Source organism: Chiloscyllium punctatum, chromosome 22 (genome assembly GCF_047496795.1).
Source record: "Chiloscyllium punctatum isolate Juve2018m chromosome 22, sChiPun1.3, whole genome shotgun sequence".
NCBI lineage: Eukaryota > Metazoa > Chordata > Chondrichthyes > Orectolobiformes > Hemiscylliidae > Chiloscyllium > Chiloscyllium punctatum.
The window spans coordinates 60,248,964-60,265,942 of record NC_092760.1 but is presented as its reverse complement, the minus strand read 5'-3'; the positions used below and the strand labels follow the sequence as shown (position 1 = coordinate 60,265,942).

The 16,979-nt window shown below is 42.2% G+C and overlaps 1 protein-coding gene across 4 annotated transcripts in view; it reads left to right on the top strand.

Moving 5' to 3' along the window:
- LOC140493698 (ras association domain-containing protein 8-like) overlaps positions 1 to 16,979 on the top strand; it is a 77,974-nt gene that overhangs the window by 16,554 nt on the left and 44,441 nt on the right. The window lies entirely within an intron of this gene.

The following is a 16,979-nucleotide window of genomic DNA, read 5'->3' as shown; positions in this document are numbered from 1 at the left end:
TGTGCATATAACTAATGCATAATATGTATGCACTGAGGTTTGTAAATGTTTATTTCAGCAGCATCACAGGGAAGGTGATGATTGTTGCATAAATGTACTCATCTGGAACTGCTAGGTCAGAGGTCAGTAGTGGGAAGGGGGTTGTGGGGTGGGATTTGCAGGAGGAGGAGGAGGGGGAAGGTTGGCAGCAAGGTGCAGGTCAGTAGTTTTCAGTGCACCCTGCAATGCTGATGCTGTGTCTTTGAATTAGGCACTGAGTAAGTTTGAGTGCTGTGACAGAATTTGCTTATTGGTCTCTCAGTGCTGCTGGATTTATACAAACAGTGGCAGGAGGAGGCTGCTGACTGGGATGAATTGCTTCAATCTGTGGTGGGGCAAAAAGGCCATCAATGAGCCTTTCTGACTCAATTTGGGTGGAGACTCCAACTGGAGAGGGGAATGCTTCCCCCTTCTCCCCTATCCCACCCCCCACCCCACTAATTAAATGTACACCAACTAGCCACGAAACGACACGTCCAGCTATCCTTAGTAGCCACACACGCAGGTGACAAGCAACATGAGTTTGACTGGGACAACTCTACTATTATAGGACAAGCCAAACAGAGAAGAGCCAGGGAATTCCTAGAGGCATGGCACTCATCCACAGATTCAATCAAGAAGCACATCAACCTGGACCCAATATACCGACCACTGCAGCGGACAGCTGGAACTGACAACCAGAAGCGGCAGGTACAAATCACTATAAATGCCGGAGGAAACATCACAGAAGCGCTTCACAGGAGGCTCCCAAGCACTGTGGATGTCATCTAGACAGGGGACAAAACGTCTGTAACACAAATTCCCAGCTCGGCCAACAGAACCACAACAACGAGCACCCGAGCTACAAATCTTCTCACAAACTATGTCCCCAACTCCAACCAAACTAACCTTTGAGGAGGACATAGGATTCTGCCCACTGGTTCATAATCACAATCACAACCCATTCCATCCCACACATGATCACATCCCCACCGAACTCATGGAGAGGTTTATCACTTTGTGTACGCTGTTCTCCCCATTTTGTGCAAGAACACTTTGTCGTCCTAATCTCGGATTATTTGAGACAAATCAACTGAGCAGATTCTGGGCTATGACCTGGTGCCTTTCCAGGGTCTGTCAGGCACAGACAATATTAAACTTTCCAATCGCTTCACTTTCCCCACTGTAATTTAGGGGTCTCTATAACTTTCTTCTTTAGGCTTAAAGTACTTTTAATCAACTCCGTTACATTTCGAGGTTGCTGGAATCCAAGATCAACCCAAGTTCCTCTGTATTCTCATGTTAATTTAATAACACAGCACGATTTAATGCTGGTTTGTTAGTGGTGTTTTTTTATTAGGTTTGCACAGTATGATGTAGATTTTATTGCTTGTCTGCTGACTTGACTAATCTGTAGTTGGCAAGTGGTTTAATGAGTTCCTTTTAATGTTTGTTCTTGACTGTTGGTTTGTCAGCTGGGTGAGTACTGAAGGGATAAAAAGAGGTTTGTCAAGGTTAGCCTCGAAAAAACAAGGGTGTACTGCCAATTACGACCAAAGTTGTTTTTGTATCAAGTGAGAAATGTGCCCACGTTGCCAACTCCCAACGTACTGACCTCCCACAGCCCATAAAACACAACGGATACACTTAAACCAGCAACCATTGAGGCTTATAGAATAATAAAGCACAGAAGGAGATGATTTGGCACACGTGCCTGTGCTACTGTTTGAAAGAGGGACATTACAACATAATGGTGATGTCACCGGATTTGTAATCTGTTGATTTCAGAGCCATGTTCAATTTCCATCACAACTGTTGGAGAATTTAAATTCAGTTAATTTAAAATAAGGCTGGAATAAAATGGTAGACTTTGTAATGATGACTATGAAATTACAGGGTGTCATATAAACGGATCTCTCTACCTTGCCTTTCTTCTTCAAACCCACCTCTTTGGCCCAGCTTTTGATCACCTGGCCTAATATATTTTATACTGTTGCTGTGAAGGCGCTTGAAGCATTTCATTACAATAAAGGGGCTACACAAATATTTATTGTTTATTGGATGAAACCTGCCATTGGAATGCAATCTCCATCTGTGACTCCAGACACACAGCAATGTGGTTGACCCCCTTCAATGGCCTCGCGAGCCATTCAGTTGTACTAAATTGCTACTCTTTCAGTGGGTCAAGATGATATCTTCAGTGAGGTGTGTGTTCCTGATGCTGTGCCTCAGAATCAGGTGCTGAATAAGTTTGCCCATCCCCACCTTCTTGTGACCGATTAGAGATGGGCAATAATTTTGGCTTTGCTGGAAGTTGATGAAAATTGTTATCCAGTTTTGTGCAACTTCGCTGCTCCTTCCCCATAGTCCTGTAAATTGTTCCCCTCAGGTATTTATCCAATTCCATTTGAAAGTTGCTGTTGAATGTCCTTCCACCATCTTTCCAGGCAGCTATTTCACATCATACTACCTTATTGAGTAAAAGTGAAATATAGAGGTGTCATGAGATTGGGAGCCCCGGTTGATGTATCTCTGAACTGCTGGAGACTCACATTGTAGTGACCACCAGCAATGGTACAGGTCTCACAAGATTGAAAATCACTGTGAGGGAACAATTCAAACTAAGGATTTAGTTCAGTACAAAGCTCTCACCAAGCTTTGACAAAGATTGAGGCAAAACAAACCACATGAACCTTCTCTGAACTGCCTCCAATGAAATAATATATTTTCTTCAATAAGAGAACCAAAACTGCTCTCAGTATTCCAGATGTGCTCTCACCAGCACCGTATACAGTTACAATAGATTGATACAGCCCCATCCCATCCAGTTTGCATCAACATAACTACCACTGAACATGCCCTAATCCCAACTTCCTGGACTTGTCCCATATCCTTGAAAGTTTTGATATTTGAAATACTCATACAAATAATTTTTAAAGTTGTAAGGCTTCCAGCCTCCATTACCTTCCCAGGCAGTGCATCCCTTCTCTTACACTCCAACCCCCCCTTGAAATAAGGGCCCACATTCCATTAGACTTCCTGGTTACCCGATGCACCTGTGTTCTCGCTTCCTGTGTTTCAAATACAAGTGTCCCCCAAGTCCCTTTATGTTGCAACTTTCTTCAGATTTTCTCCATGTAAATAATGTTCTGTTCTTTTGAATCCCTTTCCAAAATGAAAAACTTCACATTATCCCACATTAAATTCCATTTGCCCATTTTTGCCCACTTACATAACCTATCAGTATCTGTCTGTAAATTCTTTGTATCCTTCTCATAACCTCATAGGCCAATCCACCTATTATTATCACTTGCAAATTTTGGTTGCAGTACTTTCACTTCCTTCCTCCAAGTCATTAATATATTGTACACAGTTGTGGTCCGAGCACTGATTTCTGTGGAACCCCACTGCTCACAGGTTGTCAACCTGAAAAAGAACCACGTATTCCCACTCACTGTTTCTTGCCTGTCAGCCAATTGTTATCTATGCCAATATATTACCTCCAACAACATGGGCTCTTATTTTATAAATTAAACTTTTTTGTGGTACTTTGTTGAACACTACAGGAAGTCCAAGTAAAACAAATCTACTGGTTCCCCTCTATCCACTTTGTTTGAGACTTCCTCGAAAAATTCTTATAAATTAGTCAGACACTATTTCCTTTTCGTGAAGCTGTGCTGACTTTGCTTGTTTGGATTATGATTTTCCAAATGTTCTGCTATTACTTCCATAACAATTGATTGCAATATTTTACCAGCATTAGGTGTCGGGTTAATTGGCCTATACTATTTTTTGCCTCCTTCCCTTTTTGAATAGTGGTGTCACATTGGAAGATTGCCAAAGCTCTGTTACTTCTTGACAATCCAAAGACTTTTGGAAAATTACAATCAATGCAGCCACTATCTCTGTAGCTACCTCGTTTAGGATCCTACGATGCAAGCCTTTACGATATCTGCCTTTAACCCTGTTAGTTGGTCTAATATTACACCTGCAGTGATGGTGATGGTACTTTTTCCATCCCTGTATTCTTTCATATTAATAGGATGTTCAAAGTATCTTCCTTTGCAAGGACCGATGCAAAATATCTGTTCAACTCCTCTGCCATTTCCTTGCTCCCCATAACCATCTCCCCACATTCATTTTCTAAGGGGTTATGTTTACTTTGACACCGCTCTTCCTTTTATTCTGTTTAAAGAATCTTTTATTGTCAGTTTTTATATTCTTTGCTAGTTTTCCCTCATTGTTTATTTTCTGCCTCTAGTTTTTTTTTCTTTGGTCCTCCTCATAGAATCATAGAGATGTACAGCACAGAAACAGATCCTTCGGTCCAACCCGTCCATGCCAACCAGATATCCCAACCCAATCTAGTCCCACCTGCCAGCACCTGGCCCATATCCCTCCAAACCCTTCCTATTCATATACCCATCCAAATGCCTCTTAAATGTTGCAATTGTACTAGCCTCCACCACTTCCTCTGGCAGCTCATTCCATACACGTACCACCCTCTGCTTGAAAAAGTTGTCCCTTAGGTCTCTTTCATATCTTTCCCCTCTCACCCTAGACCTATGCCCTCTAATTCTGGACTCCCCCACCCCAAGGAAAAGACTTTGTCTATTTATCCTATCCTATAGTAAACCACTATAAGGTCACCCCTCAGCCTCCGGCGTTCCAGTGAAAACAGCCCCAGCCTGTTCAGCCTCTCCCTATAGCTCAAATCCTCCAACCCTGGCGACATCCTTGTAAATCTTTTCTGAACCCTTTCAAGTTTCACAACATCCTTCTGATAGGAAGGGGACCAGAATTGCATGCAATATTCCAACAGTGGCCTAACCAATGTCTTGTACAGCCGCAACATGACCTCCCAACTCCTGTACTCAATATTCTGACCAATAAAGGAAAGCATACCAAACACCTTCTTCACTATCCTATCTATCTGCGACTCCACTTTCAAGGAGCTATGAACCTGCACTCGAAGGTCTCTTTGTTCAACAACACTCCCTAGGACCTCTTACTGAAATATTTGTATCATCGACAGTCACTGTGAGGTGCCGGAAGACTGGAGGTTGGCTAATGTGATGCCACTGTATAAGAAGGATGGTGAGGACAAGCAAGGGAACTATAGACCAGTGAGCCAGACATTGGTAGTGGGCAAGTTGTTGGAGGGAATCCTGAGGGACAGGATGTACATGTATTTGGAAAGGCAAGGACTGATAAGGGATAATCAACATGGCTTTGTGCGTGGGAAATCATGTCTCACAAAATTTGCTTTGCCCTCCCTTGCTGGATTATGAATTTATCCCAGTCTTCAGGGCTATCAGTAACTTATGCCTCCTTTTACATGCTTTTTCTTTCAACTTATTACTCTCCTTAACTTCCTTGGTTAACCATGGTTGTGGTGGTTCTTAAAATCTCTCCTTCCTACTGGGCTGTAATTTTGCTGAGACATGAATAACTCCTTAAATGTCTGCCACTACTTGCTTACTGTAATTCCTGCTAACCTATCTCACCTAGCTCACTCTGTCCTCATTTCATTGGAATTCCCTTTATTTCAGTAAAACACAGTTAATTCTGACCCAAACTATTGATGGATGTGATGTCATCACTTTGGGAAAGGAGACATGTGAGGTTAACTGACAGAAGCTGTTTAAATATTTATATTTTAGCATTGTCATATCGCAACACTATCAGGGAAAGCAACTAATGATTGATAAAAGGTACAGTGGTAATGTTTATTATGTAAATGATACTGTAAAAGAACAAGATCTCAACAACTTCGTAGGAGTAAACTAAAATAAAGAATTGCAGATGCTGGAAATCTGAGACAAAAAACAGAAATTGCTGGAGAAACTCAGTGGTTTTGGTAGCATCTATGGTGAGAAAGCAGAGTCATGCCTCAGGTTCCAAGTGACCCTTCTTGGGAACTCGACATGAAATGTTAACTCTGCTTTCTCTTCACAGATGCTGCCAGATCTGCTGGGTTCCTCCAGCAATTTCTGTTTTACCTTCAGAGGAGTGTTATCCAAAATAAAGTGACACTCAGCATTAGTAGGAGACAAAGGGCAGGCTGGTTTTAAGAAGTATTTTAAAAGAAGAGAGAGAGAGGTGAAGAAATTCAAGGAAGGAATTACAGCACGTAGGACCCAGGGAGCTGAAGACACAGTTGCCAATGATGGAATGATTAAAATCAGAGATGTTCAGGTGGACTGAACCGGAGTGCACAGATCCGATCACAGAATTCATTAAGGTATTCAAGTTTGAGATTTTTAATCAGTAACACAATTGACGGTACAGGAAAATGGCAGGAAAGTGGAGTTGAGGATTGTCAGATCAGCCATGATCTCACTGCATGGCAGACATGATAGGCTGAATGGCCTACGTCTTATGATCTTAGGGAGGTTTGTTGAGCTGGAGGCGTTTGCAGAGAAAAACAGGGCAGTTGGACAAAGTGTGAAATGATTCAGATAAAGTTTTAGTGTTGGTCTAAATTTCAACATTGCACCAGCAGGATCAATTAATTTATGCATGGATTAAGTCAGACTGTTACTGGCACTGCAGTGGAGCTGAAAGAATGGAGAGTAAGGCAACAATAGGATGGTGAGCACTCTGCCTGTCACCGACATTCCCACAGGATTACTGAGAACTTCAAACAAAGCGTCTTTGCAACTGTCTCACTGTTACACAGAGGAAAGGTGAAAGGTCACGACCAACCAGCCTTCAGCTGAACATCGCGCCGTTGAAAGAAAGATGTTCGCACTTATTGTGGGGGAGGTTAAACTTGGAGAGCTTCACTACAGAGTAACGGCAGATAAATGTAACCGGGAACTCCAGAGAGTTATTCAAACATGGGACTGGCTACAGAGGGAGTAGTTAAGGTGAATAGGGGAAGGATAAATGCATGGAACGGGAGAAGGGAATACAAGGTTATGTTTGTACATGAAGTCAGGTTAGAAGATGCTTGTGTGAAGCAAAGAGTTTGTATGGTTGGCTTGGCTGAGTGGCCTCTTTCTTTGGTGTACATTATGTGCAAGGAGTTCTTGCAGTTCTATAAGCTCTGGGCACGAAAACAGCACAGCAATCTAAAAGGAATGTGTGCCCAAGTGAGACGTGTAGAGAGATGTTGCGATGCTGAAATGTAAGCAATCCTTTAAGGTTAGAGGGTGCTCAGCGAAACTCCAGACTGTGGGAATGCTGGTAGAACACTGCAGCTTGTTGTTAGATACAAATTCCTTTCCTCCTTTCACACTGACATTCCAAATAATTTCTCCAGTTTTAATCTGTTCCTCCAGCCTTGCTTATACTCTATGCTATTTGTCAGTAAAGAAAAGTACATGTGCTGAAAATTGCATTTATATAGCACCTTTCGACTTTTAAAAACCTCCCAATGCCATCTCGGAAGTGTAGTCTCCCAAAGAATTAACAGTGTCAAAATATATGGTATTAGGACAGGGGAATAAATGTTTTGTTCAGGGATGATTTTGAGGAATATGTTAAACAAGCTGGAGCCAGGAGTATGTATGAACAGAGCTCTGGCTGGCAACAAGTAGCTGATTGGTCCATGGAGTGATGACCAATTTGTCAATGACAACATCGTTCTGTTATCAACAAAGATTGTGATTGGCTCCCGGTAGGTAAAGAGCATGTGAATGTGAATGTTTGCTCAGAAACTATCGGATTTCCAGAAATAAGGAGGTATCCTTTTCTATGCAGTTAAAAAAACACCTGAAACGTGAAAAAAAGCCTGTTTATTTAGCATGAAAGGAAGGCAAGTAGTTAGGATAAGGAATGGATAGCAGGAAATGCCCTAAGGTCTCCTCCTCAGATGAGAAGAGAAAGTACTGAAGGTAGAGGTGAAAATCCAAAACTGGAAGTGTTTCTACGCTGAATGCTGGAAGTTGTGAAGGAAACCCATGAAACTTATTAGCGTTCATGAGAATGAGTCCAAGAAGTAAACTCTAAATGAAAAGGCCATAGGTCAGATTGTAGCTGTAACTACATCTGAGAGACCCTAGGTAAACACTCTGTGAGTGCAGAAGAAGTACACAGGGTAAATGGGAGATATAAAGAGTTGTTGTCTCAAGAGAAGATAACTCCTTTCTCTTCAAATGAAGTATTTGTACCCATAACTACATTAAGAGATACAGGGTCCACACAAACTCTCTTCCTGAAGAAAGATTTAGCTTTCCCTCCAAAGAGTTCAATGAAAACCAAAGTGTTAATAAATGGAATAGGTGGAGAGTATATCCTGGTTCTATTTTACAAAGTCTATTTGGAGTGTGACTTATTGTCTGGACTAGCAGTAGTTGGAGGAGTTAAGAAATTAACTCCGCACAGAGTTGATTCCGTCCTGGGGAATGATTTGGCAGGAGTGAAAGCCATAGCGTTGCCTGTAGTGACGGAAAGTCCAGTTGAAGCTAAAGAGATAGAACACTTTGGGATATTTTTCATCATGTGTGGTAACTAGAGCAATGGTTTAAAAAACAATCCATCCTCACCGGTCACAGTGATGCCACTAGCAGATGTTTGGGTACCTGAAACTCTCTTTAAGAATGAAAATAATTCAAATGAAATGTTTGGCACATCTTCTTCAATTAAGGTTCAAGAAGCAGATCCAGAGCTAAGTAAGTTAACACAAAGAACTCACACTGAGGCTGAAGCAGATCTCGAGTGTTATTGTTACAAAAACAGATTTCTAATGAGTAAGTGGAGATAACTCCACAGATCTGCAAGATATAATAAGTATGTTTCACAAGGACTGGGTTGGATGATCAGCCATGATCATATTATATGGTGGAGCAGGCTTGAAGGGTTAAATAGCCTATTCCTGCTCCTGTTTCTCCTATGTTTCAACTATTTACAGTTTATACTAGTGACTTGGATGATGGAAGAGAAGGTATATCTGTGGAATTTCATGATGACACAAAGAAAAGCTAGAAAGTAAGTTGTGACCAGGACAGAAGGAGGCATCGAAAAGATTTTGATAGATGATGTGAATGCATAAAAATCTGATCATGGAGTTAATAGTCCATTAAAGCAGGAAAAATATTAAAAAGTACATTGTCTAAATGGTGAGAGATTTGCAGACTCTGCAATGCAGCTAGATCTGGTGCCACTGAGCATGAACAGCAAAAAGGTTAGTATGCAGATACAGCAAGTAATTTAGAAAGTTGATAAAATGTTACCATTTTTTTGTGAGGGGGAATTTAATAAAAAGTAGGGAGGTTATGCTTCAGTTTGATTGGACAGCGTTGAGAATATATCAGGAGTATTCTGTACTGTATCGGTCACCTTATTTAGGGAAGGATATAAATGGTTTGAAAGCAGTTCAGGGAAGATTTTACAAACTGATATGTGCAAAGGGCAGATTGTTTCATGAATAAAGGTTGGAGAGCCAAGGTTTGTGTCAACTGGAGTTTATAAGAGTTGAAGGTGACTTGACTGAGACATAGTGTCATAGAGATGTACAGCACAGAAACAGACCCTTCGGTCCAACCTGTCCATGCCGACCAGATATCCCAATCCAATCTAGTCCCACCTGCCAGCACCCGGCCCATATCCCTCTAAACCCTTTCTATTCATATACCCATCCAGATGCTTTTTAAATGTTGCAATTGAACTAGCCTCCACCACTTCCTCTGGCAGCTCATTCCATACATGTACCACCCTCTGTGTGAAAAAGTTGCCCCTTAGGTCTCTTTTATATCTTTCCTCTCTCACCCTAAGCCTAAGTCCTCTAGTTCTGGACTCCCCCACCCCAGGGAAGAGACTTTGTCTATTTATCCTATCCATGACCCTCATGATTTTATAAACCTCTATCCGTGCCCCTCATGATTTTATAAACCTCTATAAGGTCACCCCTCAGCCTCTGACACTCCAGGGAAAACAGACATAGCCTATCCAACCTCTCCCTGTAGCTCAAATCCTCCAACCCTGGCAACAGCCTTGTAAACTCTTTCAAGTTTCATGCAAGATCCTGAGGATTCTTGATGGGTTGGGTGTGGAGAGTATGTTTCCGCATGTGGGAGAATCTAGAGCTAGGGGGACACTATTTAAAAAACAGGGGCTGTGCATTTAAAACAATTCCTGGAATGTCATTCTTTAAACAATTTTCCATGCAGTGGATATCACAGAATTCACTCCTTGTGCCCTGTCAGCTTTAAAAGGCCTTTGTGCCCCGGAATGAGTTCTGTCAATCTAGAGCAGCTCTGCACAGTTCCTGACATTTACCCCATCCTTGATAGACCAGGAGATCGGTGCCCCACTTTACAGACAAAGATTTGGAGGTCCTGCTGAATGCAGATGCAGAATTTCCTCTTTCCCCAGGAACAGCAGTGGCTGCCATGTCAGCTTGGTCTGAGGTTGTCACCTGAGTCTGTTCAGTCTCAGCTGTCTGGAGTAGTGCTCAGCATTCAGTGTCCTTCCTCATGCTGACAGGGTAAGTGCCACCATTTTCACTCCAAAACACTAACAGTGAGGAAGATTCCCTAAGATTAAAAAGAGATCTTGATCAATTGGACCAATGGGCTGAGGAGTGACAGATGGAGTTTACTTTGGATAAATGCAGGGTATTGCATTTTAGTAAAGTGAACAAGGGCAGGACTTATACAGTTAACGGTAGAGCCATGGGTAGTTTTGTCGAATAGAGAAACCTAGGGGTTTAGGTATATAGTTCTTTGAAAGTTGCATCACAGGTGGATAGAGTGGTTAAGAAGGCATTTAGAATGGTTGCCTTCATTGCTCATACCATTGAGTAAAGGAGTTGGGATGTCACGTTGCAGTTGTACAGGATATTGTTGAGGCCAATTCTGGAGTGCTGCGTACAGTTCTGTTCACCCTGCCAAAGGAAGGATGTTATTAAGCTGCAGAGGGTTCAGAAAAGTTTTACCAGGATGGTGCCGGGAATGGCTGGATTGAGTTATAAGAAGAGGCTGGATAGGCTGGGATATTTTTCAGTGGAGTGTAGGAGGTTGAGGCGTGGCCTCGAAGAGGTTTATAAAATCACAGGAGACAGAAATAAGAAAGGTCTTTTCCCTAAAGTGGGGGATTTCAAGACTAGGGGGTATATTTTTAAGGTGAGAGGAGAAAGATTTAAAAAGGACCTGAAGGGCAACTTTTTCAAAAAGGGGTGGTTTGTATGTGGAATAAACTGCTAGAGGAAGTGGTAGATACAGGTATAGTTACAGCATTTAAAAAACATTTGGTTAGGTATATGATTAGGAAAGGTTTGGAGGGATATGGGCCAAACACAGGCAAGTAGGATTAGTTCAGTTTGGGAAACTTGGTTGATGTGGATGAGTTGGGCTGAAGGGCCTGTGTCCATGCTCTATGACGTTATGACTCAATGACCTCGACTCACTCCACTCTCTACTGCTGTACTCACCTCCCACCAAATCCTGTCCACTACCATGCTCACTATGACCATCATCATCTTCGCTACCAGCTCTCACACCCCCTAACCCCCAACCCCACTCACCCCATGTGCTCTCTGCACCTGCCGAATCTCTCACTGAGGACACTTGCTCACCTACTCCAACAGTAACAGCTATGCCGCCCAATCATCTCCCATAATACCTGCCTCTCTCTCATTCCAGGAGGAAAACAGCTCACAGTAGGCCAGGAAGAAGGCAGACAGGTGGTGTGCTGCCTGGTATTTGGCTCCTTACCCCATTGAGGAGGATATCCTCATTCTGGGCAGGCTGCTGCTGGAGGCTTACTGTGCTGAGATTTGATTTGACTGAATAAGCCTTGTTGACAATCATGACAACCTTGTAGCTTTATGTCTGTGATAAATGCAGCCAGAATTTGTGACTGGGATCTCTGTCTAAGGCAATGCAAAGCATGGATCCTGTGAGCATCCAGGTCAGCGCAGCGTGAATGAACAGCAAAGATCCCTGTGATGCAGACTGCTCCGATTAATTTGTTGCAACACTTGCAATGCTGCAAAGGAGTGAATCCTTGCAGCTCACTCGGAGCAACGTCATTGGAGCAGTCATGATTTGGAGGTGCCGGTGTTGGACTGGGGTGGACAAATTTAAAAATCACACAACACCAGGTAATAGTCCAACAGGTTTATTTGGAAGCACCAGCTTTTGGAGCGCTGCTCCTTCCATCAGTTGGTTGCCACAATCACCTGATGAAGGAGCAGCGCTCCGAAAGCTTGTGCTTCCAAATCAACCTGTTGGACTATTACCTGGTGTTGTGTGATTTTTAACAGTCGAGCAGTCACCTTTCTGAATGGATGTTGTCAGCTCACCATCCCCAGTTGGCACAAAATGAAATACGACTGAGGATTCTGGTAAGAAGCCAGGCAACAGAAGAACGTGCTGAAACACCTTAAGTAGAGGAATTCATTGGCAAAGTTCAGTCAGTCTGTTGTTGGTTGAGTTGTTATGCCCCTAAGGGTGAATTTACTTTTTTAAAGTCGGAAATGGGTTTTGCAACTTTTCAGACAAATTGTGATTTTAATGATTAGTGCAAGCCATATGTGTTATGTAACAATTAGGTGAGGTGGGTATAACTCATGACGCATTTTAATGTTCTGATTCACTGAAGATTAGTACTAGGAAGCCCATTACAGGACCAAACTCATAGGAAAGGAAGGCAGCTAATTGGAGGCAGTCTGATTTCATTATAAAATACTTTTGTAATCATTACTTGGGCTAAAACTAACCATGACAATAAATCTTGTCCTATTTCTTTTAATAAATCAAAATACCAAAATTGGTAGTGTAGTGGACAGCGAAGGAAGTCACCTCAGAGTACAACGGGATCCTGATCGGATGGGCTGATGGGCCGAGGAGTGGCAGTTGGAGTTTAATTTAGATAAATGTGAGGTGCTGCATTTTTGGAACAGCAAATCAGGGCGGGACTTATACACTTGATGGTAATGTCCTGGGATGTGTTGCTGAATAAAGAGACCTTGGGGAGCAGTTTCATAGTTCCTTGAAAATGGAGTTGCAGGTAGACTGGATAGTGAAGAAGGCGTTTGATACGCTTACCTTTATTGGTCAGTGCATTGATAATAAAAGTTGGGAGGTCATGTTGTAGCTTTACAGGACATTGGTTAGACCACTTTTGGAAAATTGCTTCCAATTCTGATTTTCCTGTTATAGGAAAAATGTTTGTTAAACTTGAAAGGTTTCAGAAAAGGTTGACAAGGATATTGCTTAGGATGGAGGGTTTGAGCTACAGGGAGAGTCTGAATACGCTGGGGCTATTTTGTCTACAGTGCTGAAGGCTGAGGGGTGGCATTATAGAGGTTTATCAAATCATGAGGGGCCTGGATCGGGTGAGTAGCCAAGGTCTTTTCCCCAGGGCAGGGTAGTCCAAAACTAGAGGACATAGGTCAAAAGGGAAAAATTTAAAAGGGACCTAAGGGGCAACTTTTTTGCGCATGCATGGAATGAGCTGCCAGAGGAAATGTTGGAGGCTGGTAAAGTTACAACATTTAAAAGACATCTGGATAGGTGTATGAATAGGAAGGGTTCACAGAGTTATAGGCCAGGTGCTGGCAAATGGGACTAGATTCATTTAGGATATCTGGGCGGCAAGGACAAATTGAACTGAAGGGTTTGTTTCCATGACTCTAATTGTGTCGATAAATCCAAGTTGACTCTCCTCATCCCTCTTGTCAAAAAGCCTCACTTCATACTTCTTTTTTCCTGTGTAAATTACATCTGTCCTTTCCCAAGAAGACCATAGACAATCAAATTTAAAATGGGCTTGGGTTCTCCTACCACCGGGAACAATTTATAAAAATAAAGATTTAAAATATGCAGTTGCAGGCATCAGAGAAATTTATGTTGTCCCCTTGTAACAGATAATAAAGTTAACCCTTTTCAACTACTGGAATGCTCAATGTAAATTTGTTAGGCAGCATTAAATATTGAGTTTCTGCCTTGCAGAAAGAGTCATAGAGATATACAGAACAGAAGTAGACCCTTCGGTCCAACTCGTCCATGCTGACCAGATACCCTAACCCAATTTAGTCCCATTTGCCAGCACTTGGCTTATATCCCTCTAAGCCCTCCCTAGTCATATACCCATCCAGATGCCTTTTGAATGTTGTAATTGTAGTAGCCTGTACCACATCTTCTGGCAGCTTATTCCAGACATGTATCACCCTCTGCGTGGAAAAGTTGCCCATTTTTCCCCTGTCACCTTAGACCTATGCCCTCTAGATCTGGATTCCCCCACCGCAAGGAAAAGACCTTGTCTATTTACCCTAGCCATGCCCTTCATGATTTCAAAAACCTCTATAAGGCCACTCTCAGCTTTCAATATTCCAGGGAAAACATCCCCAGTCTATTCAGCCTCTCCCTATAGCTCAAATCCTCCAACCCTGGCAACATCCTTGTAAATCTTTTCTGAACCCTTTCAAGTTTCACAACATTCTTCCAATAGGACGGAGACCAGAATTGCACATAATATTCCAAAAGTGTCCTAACCAATGTCCTGTACAGCCGCAACATGACCATCCAACTCCTATACTCAATGCTCTGACCAATAAAGGAAAGCATAACAAATGCCTTCTTCACTATCCTATCCACCTGCGACTCCACTTTCAAGGAGGTCTGATTGAAATATTGTGCAGAATGACAATTAATTAGTTTGTTTGTATTTGAATGGGTGATGATGATTTCCAAGGCCACAGAGTACTAATACCCAAGGGAGATTTTTGGAATAAAGGCAGGAAATACTGGGTCAGGAGCCTGAGTCCCATGGACTGGGAGTCCCCAGTGCTCAGTCTCTGATGCCATAAGAGAGGTGACATTTGCTCAGCTTAGGCTGATGAACCCAGTGAATGAATTCTAACCTTGAGCCTAGTCCATTAATGGGGAGAGGCCAAAATGGTGGCCAGAATGGTGCTATAATGTGAGTAATGTCACTAAATTCACTGTTAAACACCATACTCTGTTTGCTCTTGGTGTACTGGAGCTATTTGAGCTAATTTTCTCAGTTTGAACTGAACTGATTTAACCAAAACCTGAGCTATGCCATACATGGGAGACAATCTCTAACTAATGCTTTAACTTCTATCTGAACAGATGGGGTTTGAGTTAATATCCCCTCATCTAATTTAACCCACATTTTCCCTTTACAATTTTACATTTGTAAGTTTATAACTTAATTACCAAGTAACCCGTAGTTTTCCAGATAGACTTCCTGTTATAGAAATCACCCTATTCGTTTCTCTACTAAAATTAAATTAATTAATCTTTTTTATACATTGAAAATATCAGTAACAATTTATCACAATGTGATGATTAAAATGAGACAAGATAAAAAACAGAGTATAATAAACAGTGAAATCATTCAGAATCACTGAGGCTGAAACAAAATGTGTGGTCCAGCGTGAAACAGTGTAGCTGGAGGTACTGAAATTGATTGGTTTTGGTCAGTTTGCATGGAACAGACAATAGTGGGAAATTACTTTTACAGCAGCCCAATTCTCTTCCCTTTTCCATTCCTTTCAAACTGTCCATTTTGCACAGAAGCCTGCAGTTCAATTTCAACACGGTTGGAACAGCTGAAATTCAGGATGAAACAAAGAATTGAGAGTACCGAAAGATCAATGTGTTCTCTGATCCCTATACCGTTTCCTTTCTCCGATCTCTCTCTCTCCAATCCTTCAATCAGACGTGTAGCCTTTGAATAATGTATTGCAAAATTAAATATGTAGTGTTTCTTTGTTACAGCAAAGCCAACGCTTTGTCACAGTTGGTGATTGATACTATTCTCATTCACCAATGTGCTAACAGCTGGTTTCTTCTCTAGCATTTTCATGTCATATCTTTACCTCTCCAGCTCAGGTCCTGTTGCTCAGAAAAGGTTGAGCATGTTTCCTGTAATGCCTAGCTCTGCATTATCCTGAGTCCCTGTGACCATCTCTGTCCCCTCAGACTGACTGATATTAGGATGTGGTTAAGGCTGAGCTTCTTACAACTAACCACAATTACTTTACAAACCCACTCCTCCTCATTATAGGTCCCATCCCTCTTCCTGACTACTCTTTCAGTTTGTGCATAATCTCCCATTCTTTTCCATGCCAGATCTAAGTTTCCAGCCCAACCCTACCAAAAGTCTTACTTGCCTCCCTATCACCCTGAGCTTTGATTTTTCTATCGTACTGATCGACTCCCAACCCTCTCCCTCCCTCCCTAAGCTCAAGCCTGTCCAAAACTCCTCTGCCTTTTCCTACTTAAAATCGCAAGATCCCATCAGTCTGCGATCTGATGAACTAACATTGACCCTGTATCCCTCACCAGAGCATCAAACCTTAAGGCCACACACACCTTCCTGTTCAAGGTTATCCAGAGCCAGGCCTGGAGAAAGTGAGGACTGCAGGTGCTGGAGATTAGAGTCGAGAGAGTGGTGCTTGAAAAGCACAGCTGGTCAGGCAGCATCCGAGGAGCAGGAAAGTCGACATTTTTGGCATAAGCCTTTCATCAGGAATGCCATGCCTGCCCAATCTCTGCAACCTCACAAACACTCGAGGATCAGCAACAGTAACCTTGACTGATTCTCCTCACTCACTCAAGGCCATAACGATTTGCTACAATGCATCATTTCAAATCCTAATTGAGATTAAGCTTCTCTTCCTGTCATGAGGAACCCGGAATCATATCACACAGTACCCTGGGCAAGAACAGCCAACCAGTACTGAATGGCCAGAAACTTCCTTCAACTAAATCTTTAACTCAACAAGTCCCCACTACAAACTCTGTTTCTTAGCTACCAACTCCGTCCCTCTTCCTAGCAACTCTCCAAGGCTGAGCTTGACTGTTTATAACCTTGTTGTTTGACCCTAAGATTTTTTCCGACCACACACCCGCTTTGTTACTTAGATTATTTATATCTTCTTAACATTGTGTTACTTCAACCCATCACAGCAAATTTATTACTGAAACCCTCATCCATGCCTTTCTTATCTCTAGACTTGACAATTCCAATGCACTTGTGGC